The 18,171-nt window shown below is 38.4% G+C and overlaps 1 protein-coding gene across 2 annotated transcripts in view; it reads right to left on the bottom strand.

The window, feature by feature from the left end:
* gcgrb (glucagon receptor b) overlaps nt 1-17,382 on the bottom strand; it is a 54,170-nt gene extending 36,788 nt beyond the window's left edge. For both annotated transcript variants that reach the window (XM_026170251.2, XM_026170252.2), the window contains exon 1: nt 17,251-17,382. The gene's annotated coding sequence lies outside the window, so the exon portion shown is untranslated. The remainder of the gene's footprint in view (nt 1-17,250) is intronic.
* Between the last annotated feature and the right edge of the window lie 789 nt (nt 17,383-18,171).

Raw genomic sequence — 18,171 nt, 5'->3', positions numbered from 1 at the left:
TTCAGAAAGATTTTGATAAATCTTTTCAATTTTTGTCAGATAGTGTTCCACTCCATCATTCACGCCTCAATGCGCTGCTCTAATCCCCAGATACAACAGATGCTAAATATAATCCAGTTCCTTTAACTATTATTGTAACTTCCTTTTTCCATTTTACAGTTCTGGTGTGGATACAGTTTAATCAGGAAAGCCATAAGCATCCTGTTAGATAACTTGAAGCTAGGGATTGTGTGTACAGTGTCTCTCTATGTCTGTCTCCACGTTGGTTGAGTGTTGAGTAATTGCGTATGAGAGCATGAGGGTGGGAATGGATGTTTGTATCTGTGTGTGCCTGTTTGTCTGTGTCTATATGTCAGGTTGGGTATCAGACGCCACCTCTCTGGGGACATCTCGGGCCCTCCAAGGTATGGAGGCCTATCTCCCTGCCCTTTTAAAAACAAGCGCGTTCATGCTGACAGGTGTACACACGGGTGCTCACACACACAAACGACACCCTTTTTGGCTCCTACCTCAAAGTACACTGTGCGCTGTCGATCTTACGTGCTGCACAATAATGTTTAATATTTAGTATTTACTGTTATATTCCCATATATCATCGTGATGTTGTTTATTCTATTGCTCTCGTTTTCTTCTGCTTTCTTTCTCAACAGGTGATCCAGGTGATTGATATATGTATTTTTTTTGTCTGCTTATTTTGTTGGTTTTTGTTTTTTGCCCTTTATCCCCGTCCCTCTTCTCTGCTGTTTTTCTTTCCCTCTTTCTTTCTCCCTTTTCTTTTCCTCATTCAAGTCTGTCCCGTATCTAACAAGTGAAAATAAAAAATAAAATAAACAATAAAAGGTGAATCAAATAGATCATTACGGCAAGGCTGGGATGGTCCATTTGGTAAAGTAAATCCGTTGGGCATCTTTCTTCGCCTTTAGACAATAATTCTAATGGCAAAAGAACCAAACGGGACAGGCAAAAAAAAGAAAGAAGCTAGGGATCAACCAATCCCACTTTTTCTAGTTTCAATATAATACAATTATTGGCTTTAGGCATCGGCTGATACCGAGCAGCAATGCTTTCCGTGACAGTCAAAACATTCAATGTGGAATACTGTACACTTATAACCCTTAATGGACAACCACCACAAACAGGTTGTCAGTCTATTGAAGGGACAGACAACCATTCACTCACACATTTATAACCACAGCCAAGTTAGAAACACCAGTCAACCTAACATCAACCTAACATGCATGTCTTTGGACTATGGGAGGAAGCTGTAGTACCGGGAGAGAACATTAAAATATGCCAGACAGTGGATTCCAATCACGAGCCCTCATGCTCTGAGTCAACAATGCTACCCACTACATAGCCGTGCCATATGGCTTTCATTGTAGAAATGTGCGAGTAAAGCCCCATGTATCAAGCATCATGGTCAAATGACATTACATAGTAGACATCAGTAGAAGTGGTGCCTTTTTTCAAAATGAGCTATCACCCAATACCTATCACTAGTTAAATGTCCTCACAGACTTTTTAACACTTTGGGCATCGATGTCACTCGTGAGGGTATTTATCGCCTAAAGATCTGATGTCCAAGTCACATTTGGAGTCTTATGACCTGCACACAGATGAAGGTAACTCTTATTATGAGTTGGCACCATGCAGTTTAACATTGTGATTAATCAGTAATTTCACAGTCCTAAATTTCTTGCAAAAAGTTACCAGATTATCTGTGTAAATCTGTCTTTTGGGTCAAGTAAAATGTTATCTATGTGGTTTGCAAATCGGTTGACTGTATGCCTTGACTGCTGTGTCTGCCTTATAAGACTGACATCTGTTTTAAAGGTTTCATTATGGATTTGCTCACCCTTTTTTGTGCCTGACATGTGTGCCCTGTGGGGTTTAATTATTGTCATTAGTGTTAAAGTATTTTCTGTAAGCCAGAATATTTTTCTTGGCTGTGTGGACCATTTCAGTTAAGTTTTGGCTGTATGTACTTCTGGTAGTTGCAAGAACGACATAGCTTTGTAGAATTATATTAAAATGTGACAAGTGAAAAGGAATACTATATCTATTTTATATCTTAGAACCTAGACACTCCTCCAGGGATGCAGTTCAACACCCCCAAGGACCTTCCCACAACTTTGGTCAGAGGCAAATGGCCAATGTTAACCATGAAAGTCATTTCCAGTAAACATACAGCTAGTTGTGTTAATTTATGACAAAACTACACTTTGAAAAAAATCACCTAAGCAGGAAGTGTACATAGTGTACTATATGAAAGTTTACTGACAGAAGTATCTGCAAAATTCAAGTTTGGAGGGCTCTAGCGCATTCCAGTGATGTGATGAAGCATCTAAAATATTATTGCACCATTGCACTTTTATGACATTGCAGTCAGCGCAGCATAACTACAGATATTGTTTTTTATTTCATACATTCTTCTTCATTATGAAAACATTACCCACTTTACATTTCAGCCATAACTAGATAATGTCTATGTATTGCATTTCCTGGAAGTAAAAAAAAATGCAGCTGAATTCCACGTTCCATGTTATCTGCAATGTAATCAGAGCAACAGAGCAATCAGTGTAATAATGCTACAGGGACATCTGTGTTCAGTCAAACAGATGTTCAAACCTCTCAAGTCTGATACTGAGATATCATTCATAAATTTCTATTGACCTGACAGCGTTCTCCCTGCCACTACTCTGTCTTCCCTCCTTGTCACCATCTGCTAGATGAATCACAAACAGGCTGCGTGAAATAACGCCCATTTTGTTTAACCGAATTATCAGAAAAAATTTTTGTTGAAATGATTCCGCTTATCTGACAGTATGATTGCATCTGATCAAGTACCCACATCAGCCAAAATGACACAGAATACAAAAAGCTGTAATTATTTCATCAAAAGATTTGAGCTTGGTGAAAATTGTCATGACAAATGATCATTTGTATAACAAAACTGTAATATTTTCTCTTACTTTCATAAATTTTACCAAAAGAAAACGATTTTTCTGAACTACTGCGAAAAAAGTTACATCTCTAAGTTAAGCTCTCAAACTATACAACAAGAGGGATTGTGGGAATTCAATCAAAGGGAATGCAGAAACACACTGTGCAGTCCTTCAACAAGGCAACAAAATACGTGGTCAATTATGGCTTGTTGACTGACTGTGAATACATACACTTTATTAGCCAAAGTATTCACTCGTCTTCTTCACATGCATGTGAACTTGATTGATATCCCATTTTTGATCCATAGGTTTAATATGATGTTGGCCCAACTTTTGCAGTTATAACAGCTTCAACTGTTCTGGGAAGACTTTCCAAGAGGCTTTTTAATTCCTTTTCACAGTCTCTGCTCTTATTCATCCCAAAGGTGATGCCACATTGAGCTCAGGACTCTCTGCAGGGCAGTCAAGTTCTTCTGCCTAAACTTGCTCATTCAGGATTTTAGGCCCTTGCTTTGTGCACTGGTGGGCAGCCATGTTGGAACACGAAGGGACCTTCCACCACTGTTCCATCAAAGGTGGGAGTATGAAATTGTCCAAAATGTCTTGGTATGCTGAGAACACCAGACCAAGCCAACTCTTGAAAAATAGCTCCAGACCATAATCCACCAAACTTTACACTTGGCACAATGCAGTCAAACATGTACCGTTTGCCTCACAACCACCAAATCCAGATTTGACCTTTGATTACCACATGGTGAAGAGTGATTTGTCACTTTAGAGAACGCTGCTGTAGAGTCCAGTGGTGTATTTTACACCACTGCATCCAATGCCTTGCATTGTGCTTGGATATGACTGATTGATCATGGAAACCCATTGCATGAAACTCTCTACACACTCTTTTTGAGCTAATCTGAAGGCCACACAAAGTTTTCCACTGTGCAAACTGACGTCAAAGTGACGTCTTTGACATGTCAGTTATGTATGTTCAATTTTGGTACACTGGCGACGTCTTTTTGTTTAACATCTACCGAACGTTTAGTGTTGTCGTACAGCCTCCGTGTACACGCTAAAATGTGCTTATTGTGGACATCTTTTCAATGTCAAACTCATTATAGACACTGTTTTTATATTGCTTCTGCAGTGCCATGTTTCTAGAGGGTAGAGGGCATGTTTTCTGTACAGAAACAGTTATGTGTAAAGGAATGCAGGGTCAGAGGACATTTCCAAGATGGTGCGGACTCTTTAGCTAAAACAGAAAGCTAAAGTTCTGTAACAAGTTGGATAACAAATTACTTTCCTCTGGAAGTAACTGGGTAATCCACTAAAATGTGCAATAATATAGTACATATTCATTACATTCATGCATGTAATGTCTTTGATATGCTGCTCCTCCTTTTAGACATGAATGTAGTTTTAGAGATGGGAATTTAGGTCATATTATTGTTGTGGTTTCTATATGTATCTATAATTATCAGTTTATTCTTACAAAAAAGAACTTGCAACTTAATATTGTTGGCTGTTCATCAGCATTAAAGTAATTTAGCAATTTATTTAACCTAACATCACTTTCCATGTACCAGAGTAGATGGCTTAAACTTTAGCTGCCCTGTGTGTCCTGTAGAGAGCTGGAATATTGGTTGTCCCAACAACAGGAGTCATGACGACAGACATGGAGCATGACTAAAACATTAGGTGTCTGTGAAAGACGCGGAGGGGTAAGTGATATCCTGGAGGGTAAATGGTCGCCCATCTGAGTCTAAATACTGTTTCCACGAGCACTACTATCTTTTACATAACCGCGCAGAGACAATGCAGAGAATGCACGGGTGAGGGCACGAGCCAAATAAAACCTCATTCAGTAAAGCTCAGAGGGACAGAACCAGAACACCTGCGCGATCTCAGCACCGATAAACCTGGACGCATCACAGTTCATTTTTTGACTTGCAGGCATGTGTGCATATCTTAGAGATAGAGTTACATAAAAATGTTTATGTGCCCACACTGGTTTGGAAAAGCATCTGGCAGTGAATTAATTCATCAGCCTTTGTTTACTGCCTATTTATATACAGTAATTAATGAGTAAGTGGCACTGGGGGATTGTCTATTGGGATTCATTCCTGACAGGAAACAGCAGTGACAGCAGATCTGTGTTGATTGTGTCAAAATGTCCGACTTGACTCAGCCAAGTGCCGGAGAGCACAGGCAAACCTCATCTATTTTTCTCTACAATTTCCTGTCTATCTTTCTCTTCCCCATCTTCTTCTGTCTTTCCCCCTTAGCTATGTATGATAGATCACATTATGATGTATATTAGCGCTTCATGTAAAATGGATAAGTTCTGAAGCGATGAATTCTCTATATCTTTATTCCACTTTTTCTCCAGCATATTTCTGGTCCAGTTGCTGCACAACTAAAAAACTACAGAGTGATACATCGCTGCAGGAAAAACTGTCTGCACTGAGGATTTAGTTAACACAGACTTAGAATAAGAAACTCTTTCCTCTATATTTCTGCTCAAAGGATATCTTAATGGTTTCTTGACAAAGATAAGTAAACAGACTCTGCTACACTGAAACGTTTGACAATGAGTATCAATGAAAACATACAGTAAACAATACAGTAAACATACAATAAACATTAAAATATGCCAATCTTTTGATAATGTTTGGCTGTAGCTTTGACTCTCTCTCAGTTTAAACATGGTTTCCTATTTATATCTAAGATATAAGATAAAACAAGTCATAAAATAGCCTTTTTCAAACTAGAAGACTAAATTCAGTTACAGCAGGATGTGGTACATTTGTTCCAATACAGCAGTGTAACTCCATTCCATCCTTCCTTCCAATTACTTCCATTTCATCCTGTCCCTAGCATGCCCCTTGGTCACACCAAACCTCTGCATGTCCTCCTTCACTACATCCATGAATTTTCTCTGTGGTTTTCCTCTTTTCCTCCTGCCTAGCAACTCCATCGTCACCATCCTATCACTATACTACATTAGTAAGTGAATCATATACACCAGCGGTCTCCAACCTTTTTTGCGCCATGGACCGTTTTATGCCCGACAATATTTTCACAGAACGGCCTTTAAAGTGTCATGGATAAATACAACAAAATAAAACTAGTACCGGTACCGAAAAAAAGAATATTTATTCATAACACACTTGAAAAGACCCAGGAAAACCGAGTTAACAATAAAAACGATAACAAAATAACGCTAAAAACCGATAAAAACCCTGAAAACCATACATTTCACACCCGAGCCTCAACTCTCGCGGCCTGGTACCATGGCCCGGGGGTTGGGGACCGCTGATATACACAGTGTACCTGATAAAAGTGTACTAACAAGTATCTAACAGAGACATAATGGAAGAGGAACTTGTGTATTATATTATATTATCCACCAGCTGATAGGCTTCCTGTGTGGCTTCTGGATTTGAAGCAATATTAAAAACAATATTGTAACAAATAATTGCAACCAAATAAATGTAGCATTAAAATCTGCAGTGAAATCCAAAAATGCATCTTTTTTGAACACTAACATGAGTTATTACTACATAAAAAACAAATACAATGTAGTTTTTAGAAACAAACACATTTACATTTTAAGTTTTAAAAGCTGATTTTCTTGCTCATTTCTCTTTATGAAGTTGTTGTTGATAATTACTTCTGTCAATCAGCTTAGACACGAGAGAGAGAACGCTATATATAATTTTTACAGTCATGTAGAAAAGAAGATTTCCACAGAATGCTATGCAATCCTGTGAAAGATTAAGTGCACATTTACAAATCCACTTGATTAAGAGATCATCAACAAACTCTGGTATAGTTTGGCTGTTTGCTGGTCTGGTTTACTCAGGTCTGTGTTAATGCAGTCTCACAATCCTGGAGTGGATGTTCCAGCAAATTCACTGCATGCAAAGCTCAGAAAAAAACAAGACTAGAACTCACACTCAGTTTGTTAAACATTAAAGTTCATGACAGTTCATTTAAATAGACTGAACAACAATGGTTTGTTTGGAAGGATTGTCAGAAGAAAGCTTCATCTCTCTACAAAGTTTTACAAGCTATTAAATCATGAGGCATACTGAGTTTTTCACAAGGCTGAATAGAGTCTTGTGAAAATGTTCTTGTGCTCTGTATGATTGTATACACATTCTCCCACTGCAAAACTTCCAGTTGTGGGGTCAAATGAAAGTCAAGGGCAAGGATTTAGGTACCACCCACTCACATACAATTCCGTTTGTGGGATGGCTAGAGACAGAAGAAGTTCAATTTTACGCACCAAGAAAGTGAATGAAAAAAAATATTGGAAGAATACTAGTGGTGTAATTTGAAAGCAAGACTTGCGGGAGGTGTGGGAGAGCATAATGGAGGCTACAGAGATGGTTATTGTAGAGTGTGAAGAGATAACGGAAATAGGGGGAAACTGAAAAAGGAAGAAATCCAGCCGAACAACAACGGGAGTGTGTTTAACCCAATCCTTTAGATTTAAAAAGGGAGGGTTATTACCACCGATGGGTGAACAGGGTAATAGATGCAGTCCAGAAACAGTAAGAGTAAGATTGACACAATAGAGCAGGGGATGACGCAGGTAGTGATAAATGTGAAGGTCCTATTCTTTTCAATTTTGCTGCCAGTTAGAAAAACTTCCAGAATGGACAGAGAGTCATTAATGAATGCAGCCACAGTGGCATCACAGGCACATGCATGAATGAATGTCACAGTTAGCTGCACAGAATAAAATAAATAAAGAAATAAAACTAAATATAGCTAATAGCCGCCATCAAAAATTACTGTTGTTAATTGCTGTGAGTTAACAAGCTGTTAGCTATATTTATAATGAGTGTAACAAGCAGGAAATGATGACCCTGTCTTAATTTTATCATGTATGTGCTATATTAAGCACCACATTTCTAAAAATGACATTCATAGAGAAAAGGGAGTGTAATGTACTGTTGATGACAATACTGTATATACACATCTCTCTTTTTTGACATGTGTTTATAACATTGTACAGTGGTGGAAACATGAGGTTTTACAGAGTTTTTAACGTTTCCACTTTTGTCATTATGAATTCACTGCAAAGATAAAACCTTTATGAATGAATGAATGAATCAAGGCTTTATTGGCCACATGCAGGTTGCCCCGCAGTGGAATAGAACCCCCCCCCCCCGACTTACACGCACAACATAGACATCACATGGGAATACAGGTCGGAGATCGGCAGCGTTACAGAAAAACACTGAAAAAGTACACAACAATGGGAAAGTAGAAGAGGAAAAAGAGACCTCCACTCATACTGGGCTCCTAGGAGGACAGCATGAGAACAGGAAACAAAAAAACTCCTCTGCATGGAGAGCTCATAAATGTCCACAGTACAACATTATGGAGCACGTGACAAGCCACAGGGTTGGGTAGGGGGTGAGGAGTAATCCGAAGGAAACACAGCAGTCATCCTGCCCTGCGCTATTATTCTAGCGTGGGCCCAGACCCGCCGTGGTCTCCAGGAGGGGATATAATGAGGATATGCAAATAGGTTGGAAATGGAAAATCCTTTACTGTTCTTTGTTGTGTTTAAGCTATAGTAATGTTAAAGTCTGGGTCTGTGCCCACATATTAGACTAGTCAGATAATTGTTTGTTCAGCATGTGCAGCACAGTGGCGCAGTAGTTAGTACTGTTGCCTCACAGCAGACTAAATAGGTGAAACAGCTAAGAAAATGCAGAAAGGAATTTCTTTAGTGTACATTTTCAATTCAGTGCTTTTCAATTTGGAAAAAATACTGTTGCAACAACTTTACATTTTCAGCCTATTCACATAACATTACTTCTTCAGAGATATTCTGCTGTTTCTGACTTGTTATCGCAGGGATCATTTTAGATGTGACTCTAGTCCAAATCACAGCACATCCATTATCTTTAACTCATATGTGGCAATTTTCTTAGAAAATGACACAATTTCAAAATTAGATATGAGGCCATCTGCCAAGATTCTTTGTTTGATGTAATTACAGGCTGAGCGTTTATTATTATTGTCATTTCAGCTTGTCTGCCTGACATCCCTCTCACTCACAGAAATGATAGCCATGCTTCATTACACATAACACAAACTTTGTAGCAAGAGTTAGTAACTTTTCATAATTCTTTAATGGCTTTTTTTTTTTAAATAAAAAAAATGCACTAAACACTCCCAAACATCCCATGGGTACTCTTGCACACTTCCCTCTGTACCATTCAGCAATTAGCAACTCAGAGACAGCGTTCACACACCGTGTGTTACTTAGAATAGAGTAGAATAGCCTTTTATTGTCATTGCATATGTTCAACAAAATTGTATCAATTCCATTTTTTTTCTTTTATACCCCCATTCCCAACACATTCCCATTAATTTATTTTTGACAGTCACAAGGACGTATATCCCTGTAAGCAAACTGTGTTTGTGAAACACACTAAAAGTTCAGCAATTTAAGACATCTGTAAGGCCTCATGCCGCATTGCCCTGCAGCCAGTTAAATAGCCACAAGGGTGTCTCATGATGATGACATCAGATTGAGGAGTTAAATTATTGTGATTTTAGCTGACGTACACCAACTTTGTTTCAGCAAGCTGGGGCAATCTGCGCTTATAGTGTGTGTGTGTGTGTGTGTGTGTGTGCGTGTGTGTGTGTGTGTGTACAGAATGCGTCACGAGCCACTCTAGGTCAGTGTTGATGAATTAAACAACTGTGTTTATATAGCAGGCCTTCTTTCAACACGCATGCATAAAAAGAATACCCGCAGATCAACAAAGTTTCACCCTTCAGCATGTTCTGCTATCCTGTCTTTATTTCATAACTAATGAAAACAAAGCAAATGTTCCCTCTTAAAACAGAATAAATGTTAATGGGTATCAGCTTAGTACAATTTTCCACTCAGAAATAAATGGAAATTCACAAGAATCTCAGATTAGTACATTTCTTTCAAGCTCATTGCTGAAATTGACATTTTGCACGGTTCATACTGAGTTCTACCATAACAGAGGGAAGAAAACAAAAAGGCAGGACCCTTGATGTAATGAGAAAACTCAAGGAGGGAAAGCAATGCCTGTAACACCATTGTCACCCTGTAAACTGTGCCAGAGTCTTGCTGGTGTTTTTGTTTTTTGTGCACCTCTCACTTTTTTGTAACCTGCCATGTGCAGTGCTGAGAGCAGCGGGGAGGCTGGCGTGGGCAACTTAAAGACATAATTGTACTTCTGTGTCCGTCATTGTCACCAGTTTAATGGAGCCCAGAGATTTTTAGATTTCACAGAGGGAGATGCTGGAACAGTCTGAAAAGATGAAAGGTTCTGGAGAAAACTGTGAAAAAAGTTGTTTGCTTTTTGAATTGATTTCTTCTACTGAGTGGTGACACCTTTCATTCAGCCGAGTACTGCATCAGGTTTGGAGCTCCAGTATTAACGGTGACAGGATTGTGGTGACACAGCTGGCACACAAAGTATCAGTATTAGTTCAGGCAAGTCACAAAGTCCAAGTCAGCCAGCAACCCCAGTACATTAGCTGACACAACCCATCTCAGTGCCAGCCTGTATCTCCTGATGGCTCAACTAACTACCCTTCACAAATCCAATTGGCAAATATTATAGTGGGCACACCATTTAAGTTTGTTGAACAATGTACCACCAGGTTCGGTAATCCAACTTCACCTTAGCGTATCCATTTCATGCTGTCTAACGTAATCGATGTCCTGGATGAGGGTTCTGTGCTCTTATTTCCAAGAACAGAGTCATGCCGCCAAATATAAATTACTGCAGAAGGAACTGGAACAGTCTTCTCTTGACCAAACTGCTCCTGACTGAAATGTACATGTGCACATTTGTATGCAGGAGAGAATGACTAATAAGAGATTCTGAGTGTAATCACTCTCTCTGTTCTTTAACTCATTGTAATGAAATAATAACAAATGCAGGATCAAATACAGGACTCTACAAAAGAAAAGAAAAATGAAATACGCAAGGCTGGCTTTAACATAAACCTTCTCTTTCTCAGCATGTTAACAACAGTCAGGGACTTTGAAGTTCGACACAAGAAAAACAAACCATCCAATCAGCATTAAGCAGTTGGTTATTTTGTTTTGAACGTGTAATGTAATGCAGAAAATAATGCACTCCTGTGCATGTGTGTATTTATGCTTTCTGATGTGAGGTAACCTATGATGTTTGATTTAATCTTGGTAATTAGGTCTCGTGGAGTTCAGAAAAGAGTGCAAGTCTAGCCTGTGGTTTAATTGCATCATTGAATATGTTGTAATTTGGGCTTCCATTCACTTCTTATAATGCTATCGTGAGCCTCTGTTTTTCTTGCGTGATGCCACAGATAAAAAAGACAGTGAGAATAATAACTGGCTGTTCAACTAAGCGGCAAATGTCAGTGTGTGTTTATATCATCCTTTCTGCTTAAACCAGAAGTCAAACACAGCTCCTTGTAGTTTACCTGCTAGACTTTACAGTTGCTGAAAAGACTGGAGTTCATCCTTGCACAAGCAAACAGGAGAACATCTTATCGCCTTCAGTGGAGCTACTATTTATTTATTTATAGCTGTTTCTAGAGTGGAGTAATTTAAGTATTAATTAAGCCTTCCAGTTCATCAACAGCCATAACACATCTCAGCTGTTCCTCGTGGACTTTGGTGTTTTATGCATTTAATAAATATTCTCTGTGCATAATGTCAGCAATCCCATAACAGATATTTTTTTAAATCTATACATTAAAAAAAACCTTAAATGCAGTTTGTTTGTTTTGCCTCAGCTGTAAATTCATGGAAAACCAAGTGGCAGGTTTTGAACTTTACGGCCCCCATGCTTTTGTGTGCACCAAGTAATGCAAGTATTGCATTACTTTCATCAAATTACATTTTTCAGTAACAGAGTAATGTAATGTCCTACTGTGTTAAATTCAGTAATCACAACACAACTGCAATTATGTCGTTACTTACATTACAGAGGTTCTGAATTTACTGTATCTGCATGGCAAGTGGATAGAAAAAAAAAACTTCAAACATGGCCTTTATCTTGCGCTACAGTAATCTTATTTTAGTTCAAGAGCAGGAGAAGGAAAATAATGGAGCAGTCTACACCTTTTGAGGAGTGAAAAACTTGTAGACTGCTCCCCCTACATGTTTTGAGGAGTGGAGTGAACAGTCGAATGAACAGGAGCACAATGGTAAAGTGAAAACTGGATCCAGGACAGAAATAAGTGGATTTTACTGCAAAAACAACTCCGGCTTTTTGCAAGAATCTGCACAGAAAGCTAGTAAAGAACCCAGAGTAAACATTTCAGATCACCATATGAAGTAATGTGAAAGCAATGTAAAGAGTAGTGTAATATTATGTCTCCAGGTCCATATTCAATTCAAAATCTTAGTATAATGGCAAATAAAGCATGGTCATAAAAAGCAATTGCTATTAGTACGGCTGGGCCATATCATACCGTTCACGGTAATACCGGTATAATGTTAGGCAATGAAAATGAGAAAAAATTAGAAAATGAGATATCGCGATAGAATATGGGTAAAACGCACGCGCAGTGCCTTTGTGTTCATACGCACATGGCGGAAAAAGCACGGCAGCGACAGAGAATGAGAAGGGCGAAAGCGTATCGTTGAATGAAACAGATGAACCATGTTTACAATTGGTTTGTAAACATGATGTAACTTCAGTGGTGTGGAACTGGTTTGGCTTTTGTCTGGCAGATGCACACCAAAGCACATTTTTGGTAGAGCATGCAAGCGGGCCGTCGTTATTACGAACCAATTTTATGTGGTACGCGGCGCTAAAAAATCGCTCAAAAAATGTTTTAGTACGACTTTGCTAAGCTACGAAGCCGTACCGCTTGATGGATTGTCGGAGCATTACTGCTACTGTAGTCAGGAGCCTCGCAGAGTGATACGTACTGTGCTTTAACATAATATTACCGCATTGTGTGTATATAACCAACTTTTAAGTTTTGTGGGTATTATGCATGGTTACGCTCAGAATATGTCGGCCAATTTCCACTGGAAATGCCTTTTTGTTAAACTGTCAGCAAGGAATTTGCATTTGCGCTGTTACATTTTTATATAGCTTTAATGCACATAAAAAACAGCTGCTTGTTTAAGTGAAAATACATTGATGGGTTTTTTTCCACAAATAAAGTTAATGAGTTATTAAGTATTTTGTCTCGCATCAATTATATTGTCAGTAATATCGTTATCGCAAATTTTCAAATATATATCATGATAAATATTTCTGGCCATATTGCCCTGCCCTAGCTATTAGTTTCAGCTGCATTTTATATTTAGCCAACAAAAGCTAACTAATATCTTGTGAACGCTTTCATGACAGCATGAAAATGTTAGCATTCAGCTTAAGTACAACTATAATAGCATACAGTGTCATAGAGGACAGTAACATTCAGGGTCCTTCCACAGTCTTTTGCTTTACTCTAATACAGCAGTTTAAAACCTTTTTACACCTGACATGCCTCATTTTCAAAAGTCCAACAAGAAAAGTTCAAGCTTCACACTCCATCATTTTTTATCAAATTTTAACAATAAAACACTGCATCCCACAACCGCACAAAGTAAACCGATGCATGTCTAAATCTGTTAAGAAGACGCAGACTGTCCCACCTGTATGCATATGGATCACACCTCCCAAACCAATAAGATTTGAAAAGAAAGCAAAATCACACAAGTAGGAGCTGAATGTATGTCTGGGCAGGTAACATGGCCAGTATGTGCAGGTGGTGGTGTGATTATACTGAAAGTGAACGAACCTTAAGTCTTATTTAGCTCCATTGATACTGACTCAGAGTTGCATGTTTAGAATGGCTAAAAACCTTAATCGGCTTTGTATGTAGCCCTAGCTTCATTCTTGGAGTACTTCCCGGGAAAATATCAAGTATCATATCAGCCATCACTCACTGGATGCAGTCCCTAAGCATGAAATCACTTGAGTTGCAACACTGACACCCACACACTGTTCCTGCCACGCAGACAGAAAAAGCAATCAAGGTATGACGGTTAGGATATGACATTCCAGGGAGTAAGCGCTGATTTTCTACACAATTGGCATGCTGTGACATGGGGTGATAGTGGCAAATCCTAACAAGTCACTCTGTCAAACCACAACTGCACAATTTACATCTGTGGTTTACAACCTTCACAGCCTTTATATCTTGGGGTAGTTAGTTGGGTTTGGGAGTAAAGTGGTCTCTGTCACTTAGTATGGATATCATACTAAAGAGAAACAGAGCACAGGGTTGCATAGCTTAAGAAGAAGGAAGAATAGAGGAACAAATGTTAAGCCTGTTAAAAGTCCAGGAATCCATAGAAATCTCCAAGCATGGAAAAAAACATAAATATAATTGACTTGTAGATACAAGTAAATGCCTAACATATGTCATTATCTGAAAGAATTGTGAGACTACTTGAGTATCATAGGTGTAGTTTGTGAAGAGTTTTTATAACAATCATTTCACAGCCTCACAGTCACATTCACTGTTTTCATAGTAAAAATGTCCTTGAGATGTGTTGTTTTGTACAAGAGAGTGTGTTTGTACAACTTCAGGGCTAGACCTCTAAATATCACACACCGAAAATATGTTTAACTTGACTTCCACTGAGAAAGATGAAGAGGTCCATACACTGACAAGATTTGGACAACTGTGCAGTGGATTTTAAACTAGGCATTTAAGATGTGACTGTAGGGCAGCCTTTCAGAGTTTAGCAAACATAATGTATTAACAAACGCCAATGCTGCCAGTGGAAACAATGAACTAGTGTTTTTTGATGATGTACAGAGCTGCTGTCTCTGGTCTGATTCCGACAAATGCTGTGAAAATGAATAATGAACCAAAGCATACTGTGGAAGCAAACCACACCCAGACTTGCTCAAGGCAAAGAAAAGGAATGGGATAGATGATCAGGTGACCATCTATAGCTAAACTAGTCACCTGATCGCAACCCAAAAAAACATACTTTTCAGATATTGAAGAGAAAACTGAAGGTAGATACCCACAAACATAAATTATTAATGCAATGCTTTTTAAAAAAAACAACAACTTTGATCTGAAGCTGAAAGACTGCACTTCGATCACATCTTGATTGTCTGAATTAAAATCCACTGCTGTGTTGTACAGAGGCATAATTACACAAAGTTTGCCATGCTTATGGACCTAACTGTACCTTCTAGCAGTACAGAAGGGTTTATTAAATAAAATAAAATCAGTCTTATATCATAAATGACTCGAAAGGTTCCATGTAAAATCCAACTGATGAGATTTCCCCGGTCTTGGGTTGCAAACCCTTTCTGTCTTTGACTATTGATTGAAAACGTTCTGCCAGTGAAGCCCTAAGACTTTAACATCGATGATTGCCGCAGGTGGAAATGGTTAATGGATAAATATCCTTAGCTTACTTCACCTGCTTTCATGTTTGTAGATCAGTGTCTGTGAATCAATATCTGTCCTTTATAAATCTTCCCTGCATACAGTTGGCCCATCCTGACCAGGCAAATCAAATCTCTGGCCATCATACCATTACAAAAGAGTGGTCTGATGTCTGGGTGAAAGCACCGAGCCCTCAGCCAAGACATTTCTTTTTTATTGAAAAGAGAAAAAAACATATAAGAGGGCAAGAAGACACAAGAGGAGAGAAAAGGTTCCATTTTTAAGAAATTGGATGCAAGCATCAGAACAAACATGGGGTATTTTGTGTTCAGAAGACTACAATTCAGAGCAGGTCTATCTGTGCATAGTATATATGGTGTTAAGGATGGATGAAATGAATACAGTGTTCTTGTGACTGAAAGTAGCCAGTCATAACCTAATCTAAAATGCCCCCGGGACAAGAGTCCAAGTTGGCTTCTCTAAGGGCAAACCAATCGGTGTGCAGAGCATTCAGGCGCAAACACAAATAAAAAATACATCAAATACAATAACCATGAAAAGCATCTATGTAACTATTTTCTTTTCTTTCTTTCTTTCTATTTTCTTTCTAAATAGGATCAGACAATTACAATACATAACCATACTAAAATGTATCCTATTACAGCTATAAAAAGCTTTGACTGTTTTGTGAGGTCATTATATAATTTAAATTGCAGTCACAGTTTTCTATTTAGTTGTAATGCTCTTCTTTTTTTAATATCACAGTCAAGGAAATGATCACAAAAAGCTCAACATTAGACCCTTACAGAACTACAACACTGACTGGTTTATCTGTATAGGGGCACTCTTAGCCTCCACTGACATATTGCACTATGAGCTCTGTCTGAAGCTGCATTAGACAGCTGCGATGAAAGCTGTAAATTACCTGGCAGATATTGGCTAAGGTCTGACGATTTTTACTGTCACTTTTTTCTTTTTTAATCAAGTGATTACATAAGAACAATAAATTTACAGTTAAAGAGAAGACACCTTACTTGTTGATGTTACATGGTCCTTAGCTGCAGATGAAAAATGTTAGGAAACTGGAACTTTTTAGGCACATACAGCAATAACATTGCCGTAAAGCAAAAGGAAATATAAATACGTCTCATATACAACTTACATCTTTGCAGTTTTGTGTTAATGCAAAACACTAAAACTTGCTTTGCTGGAAGAGCTTGTCTACTTCATGGCTTTGCTAGAGATATTTATCACAACTCAACTTTTCCACAATCCGATTTAAGTGATCACGGACCTTTCGTTCCACATTAACAAACCACACGAGATAAACTAACACTGGCATTTCATATTATTTAGTTATCTGATGTCCCATCCCTTTAGAACAGCCCAAATTAACTGGTCCGAATTTATATTAAAGGCTATCTGTGCTTCCGATGATAACTGACGGAAGAAGAGGCACATTTAACAAGGTTTGCCAGTCCCTTCATGTGCCCGGCGCACTCACATATCCTTGAGAATCAGTCATACAAGAGCACAGAGGCGTGGAAGACAAGAAGGACTTTGTGAATGACAAGAAGGATTGCAACTGTGTAAATGCATTCAATAAGAACAGTCCTAACACTTTAAAAGCAAAAAGGAAACAATCACCTAAAGCCTCAGCTTGTAGAACACTTCTAAAAGCTGAGCTTCACATTTCAGTCAATGATGCCGGAGAAAAATTATGCCGGCTCCAAAAAAATAAATGAATAACACTTAAACAATGTCCCTCAACAGAGAAACTCGCATGTGACAACCAGAATTTTCAGTCATCACTTTTTGTGATGACAGAAACCAGAAAATCAGATAAACAGTGCGAACTCCAACCAGTTTGTTTTCTTTTCTTTTTTCTTTTTTTTACCTATGCTTCCAGACCTCCTCTTGCGCTCTTGGCACCCCCACACTGCCCGCTGTTCATCCGGCCCATCACAGCAGGTAGGTCCACAGCAGACAGACTATGTATTACAGTGTCCAGAGGCAGATTTATAAAGTAAGAACGAAAAAACAACCTGTGAGTTCTCAAATTAGCTCTAGTCCAGTTAAGCAGCACTGGGTCTTTTTGTTTGTTTCACTCTTGATGTCTGTAAATCACTTTTTAAAGTAAATGTCGCTCTCTTTGCAGTGCGGTCCGCTGTGCGCTGTACTCAACGCTGCGCTCTTAATGGCGCTCCGCGCTCCTGTATTTCACAGAAAGCGATGTAGAACAAGGACTCCAACTTCCGGTGTCAAGTTTCAAAATACAACTCCACATGATGAACGGCAGGAACAATGTATGTGTGTTTCTATACCTGAGTCAGTCTGTATAAGCACAAGCACTATCAGAATTGTAATAATTTCGGTGGTGACATTTATTTACCCATATAAATAAAAATGATTAGACTTTAACAAATGAATGTGGCAATAGAAGGTGATTTAACATTAGGTGCACGAATAAAATGAGCAGGAAAAAAGATGCTGGAGAAAAAAAGGCCTGCGGGGATAGATAGATAGATAGATAGATAGATAGATAGATAGATAGATAGATAGATAGATAGATAGATAGATAGATAGATAGATAGATAGATAGATAGATAGATAGATATGATATGATAAAATGAATAAAAATGCAAAATATATTATATATATTATAAAATATTATAAAATATTGTTCAAGTAAAGTTAGAAAAAACAATTAGGAAAAAAATAACAGGTATAACAAATAAAATGACTGGACAAAACCAGGAAATAACTGTCCATCAATCCATTTCTTACCAGTTATTCAGTTCATGGTCGGTGGGAACGT

The sequence above is a fragment of the Astatotilapia calliptera genome, chromosome 6 (genome assembly GCF_964374335.1).
Source record: "Astatotilapia calliptera chromosome 6, fAstCal68.1, whole genome shotgun sequence".
NCBI classification, from domain to species: Eukaryota; Metazoa; Chordata; class Actinopteri; order Cichliformes; family Cichlidae; genus Astatotilapia; species Astatotilapia calliptera.
The sequence above is the reverse complement of the archived record's forward strand: the minus strand, read 5'-3'. Positions and strand labels throughout refer to the sequence as shown.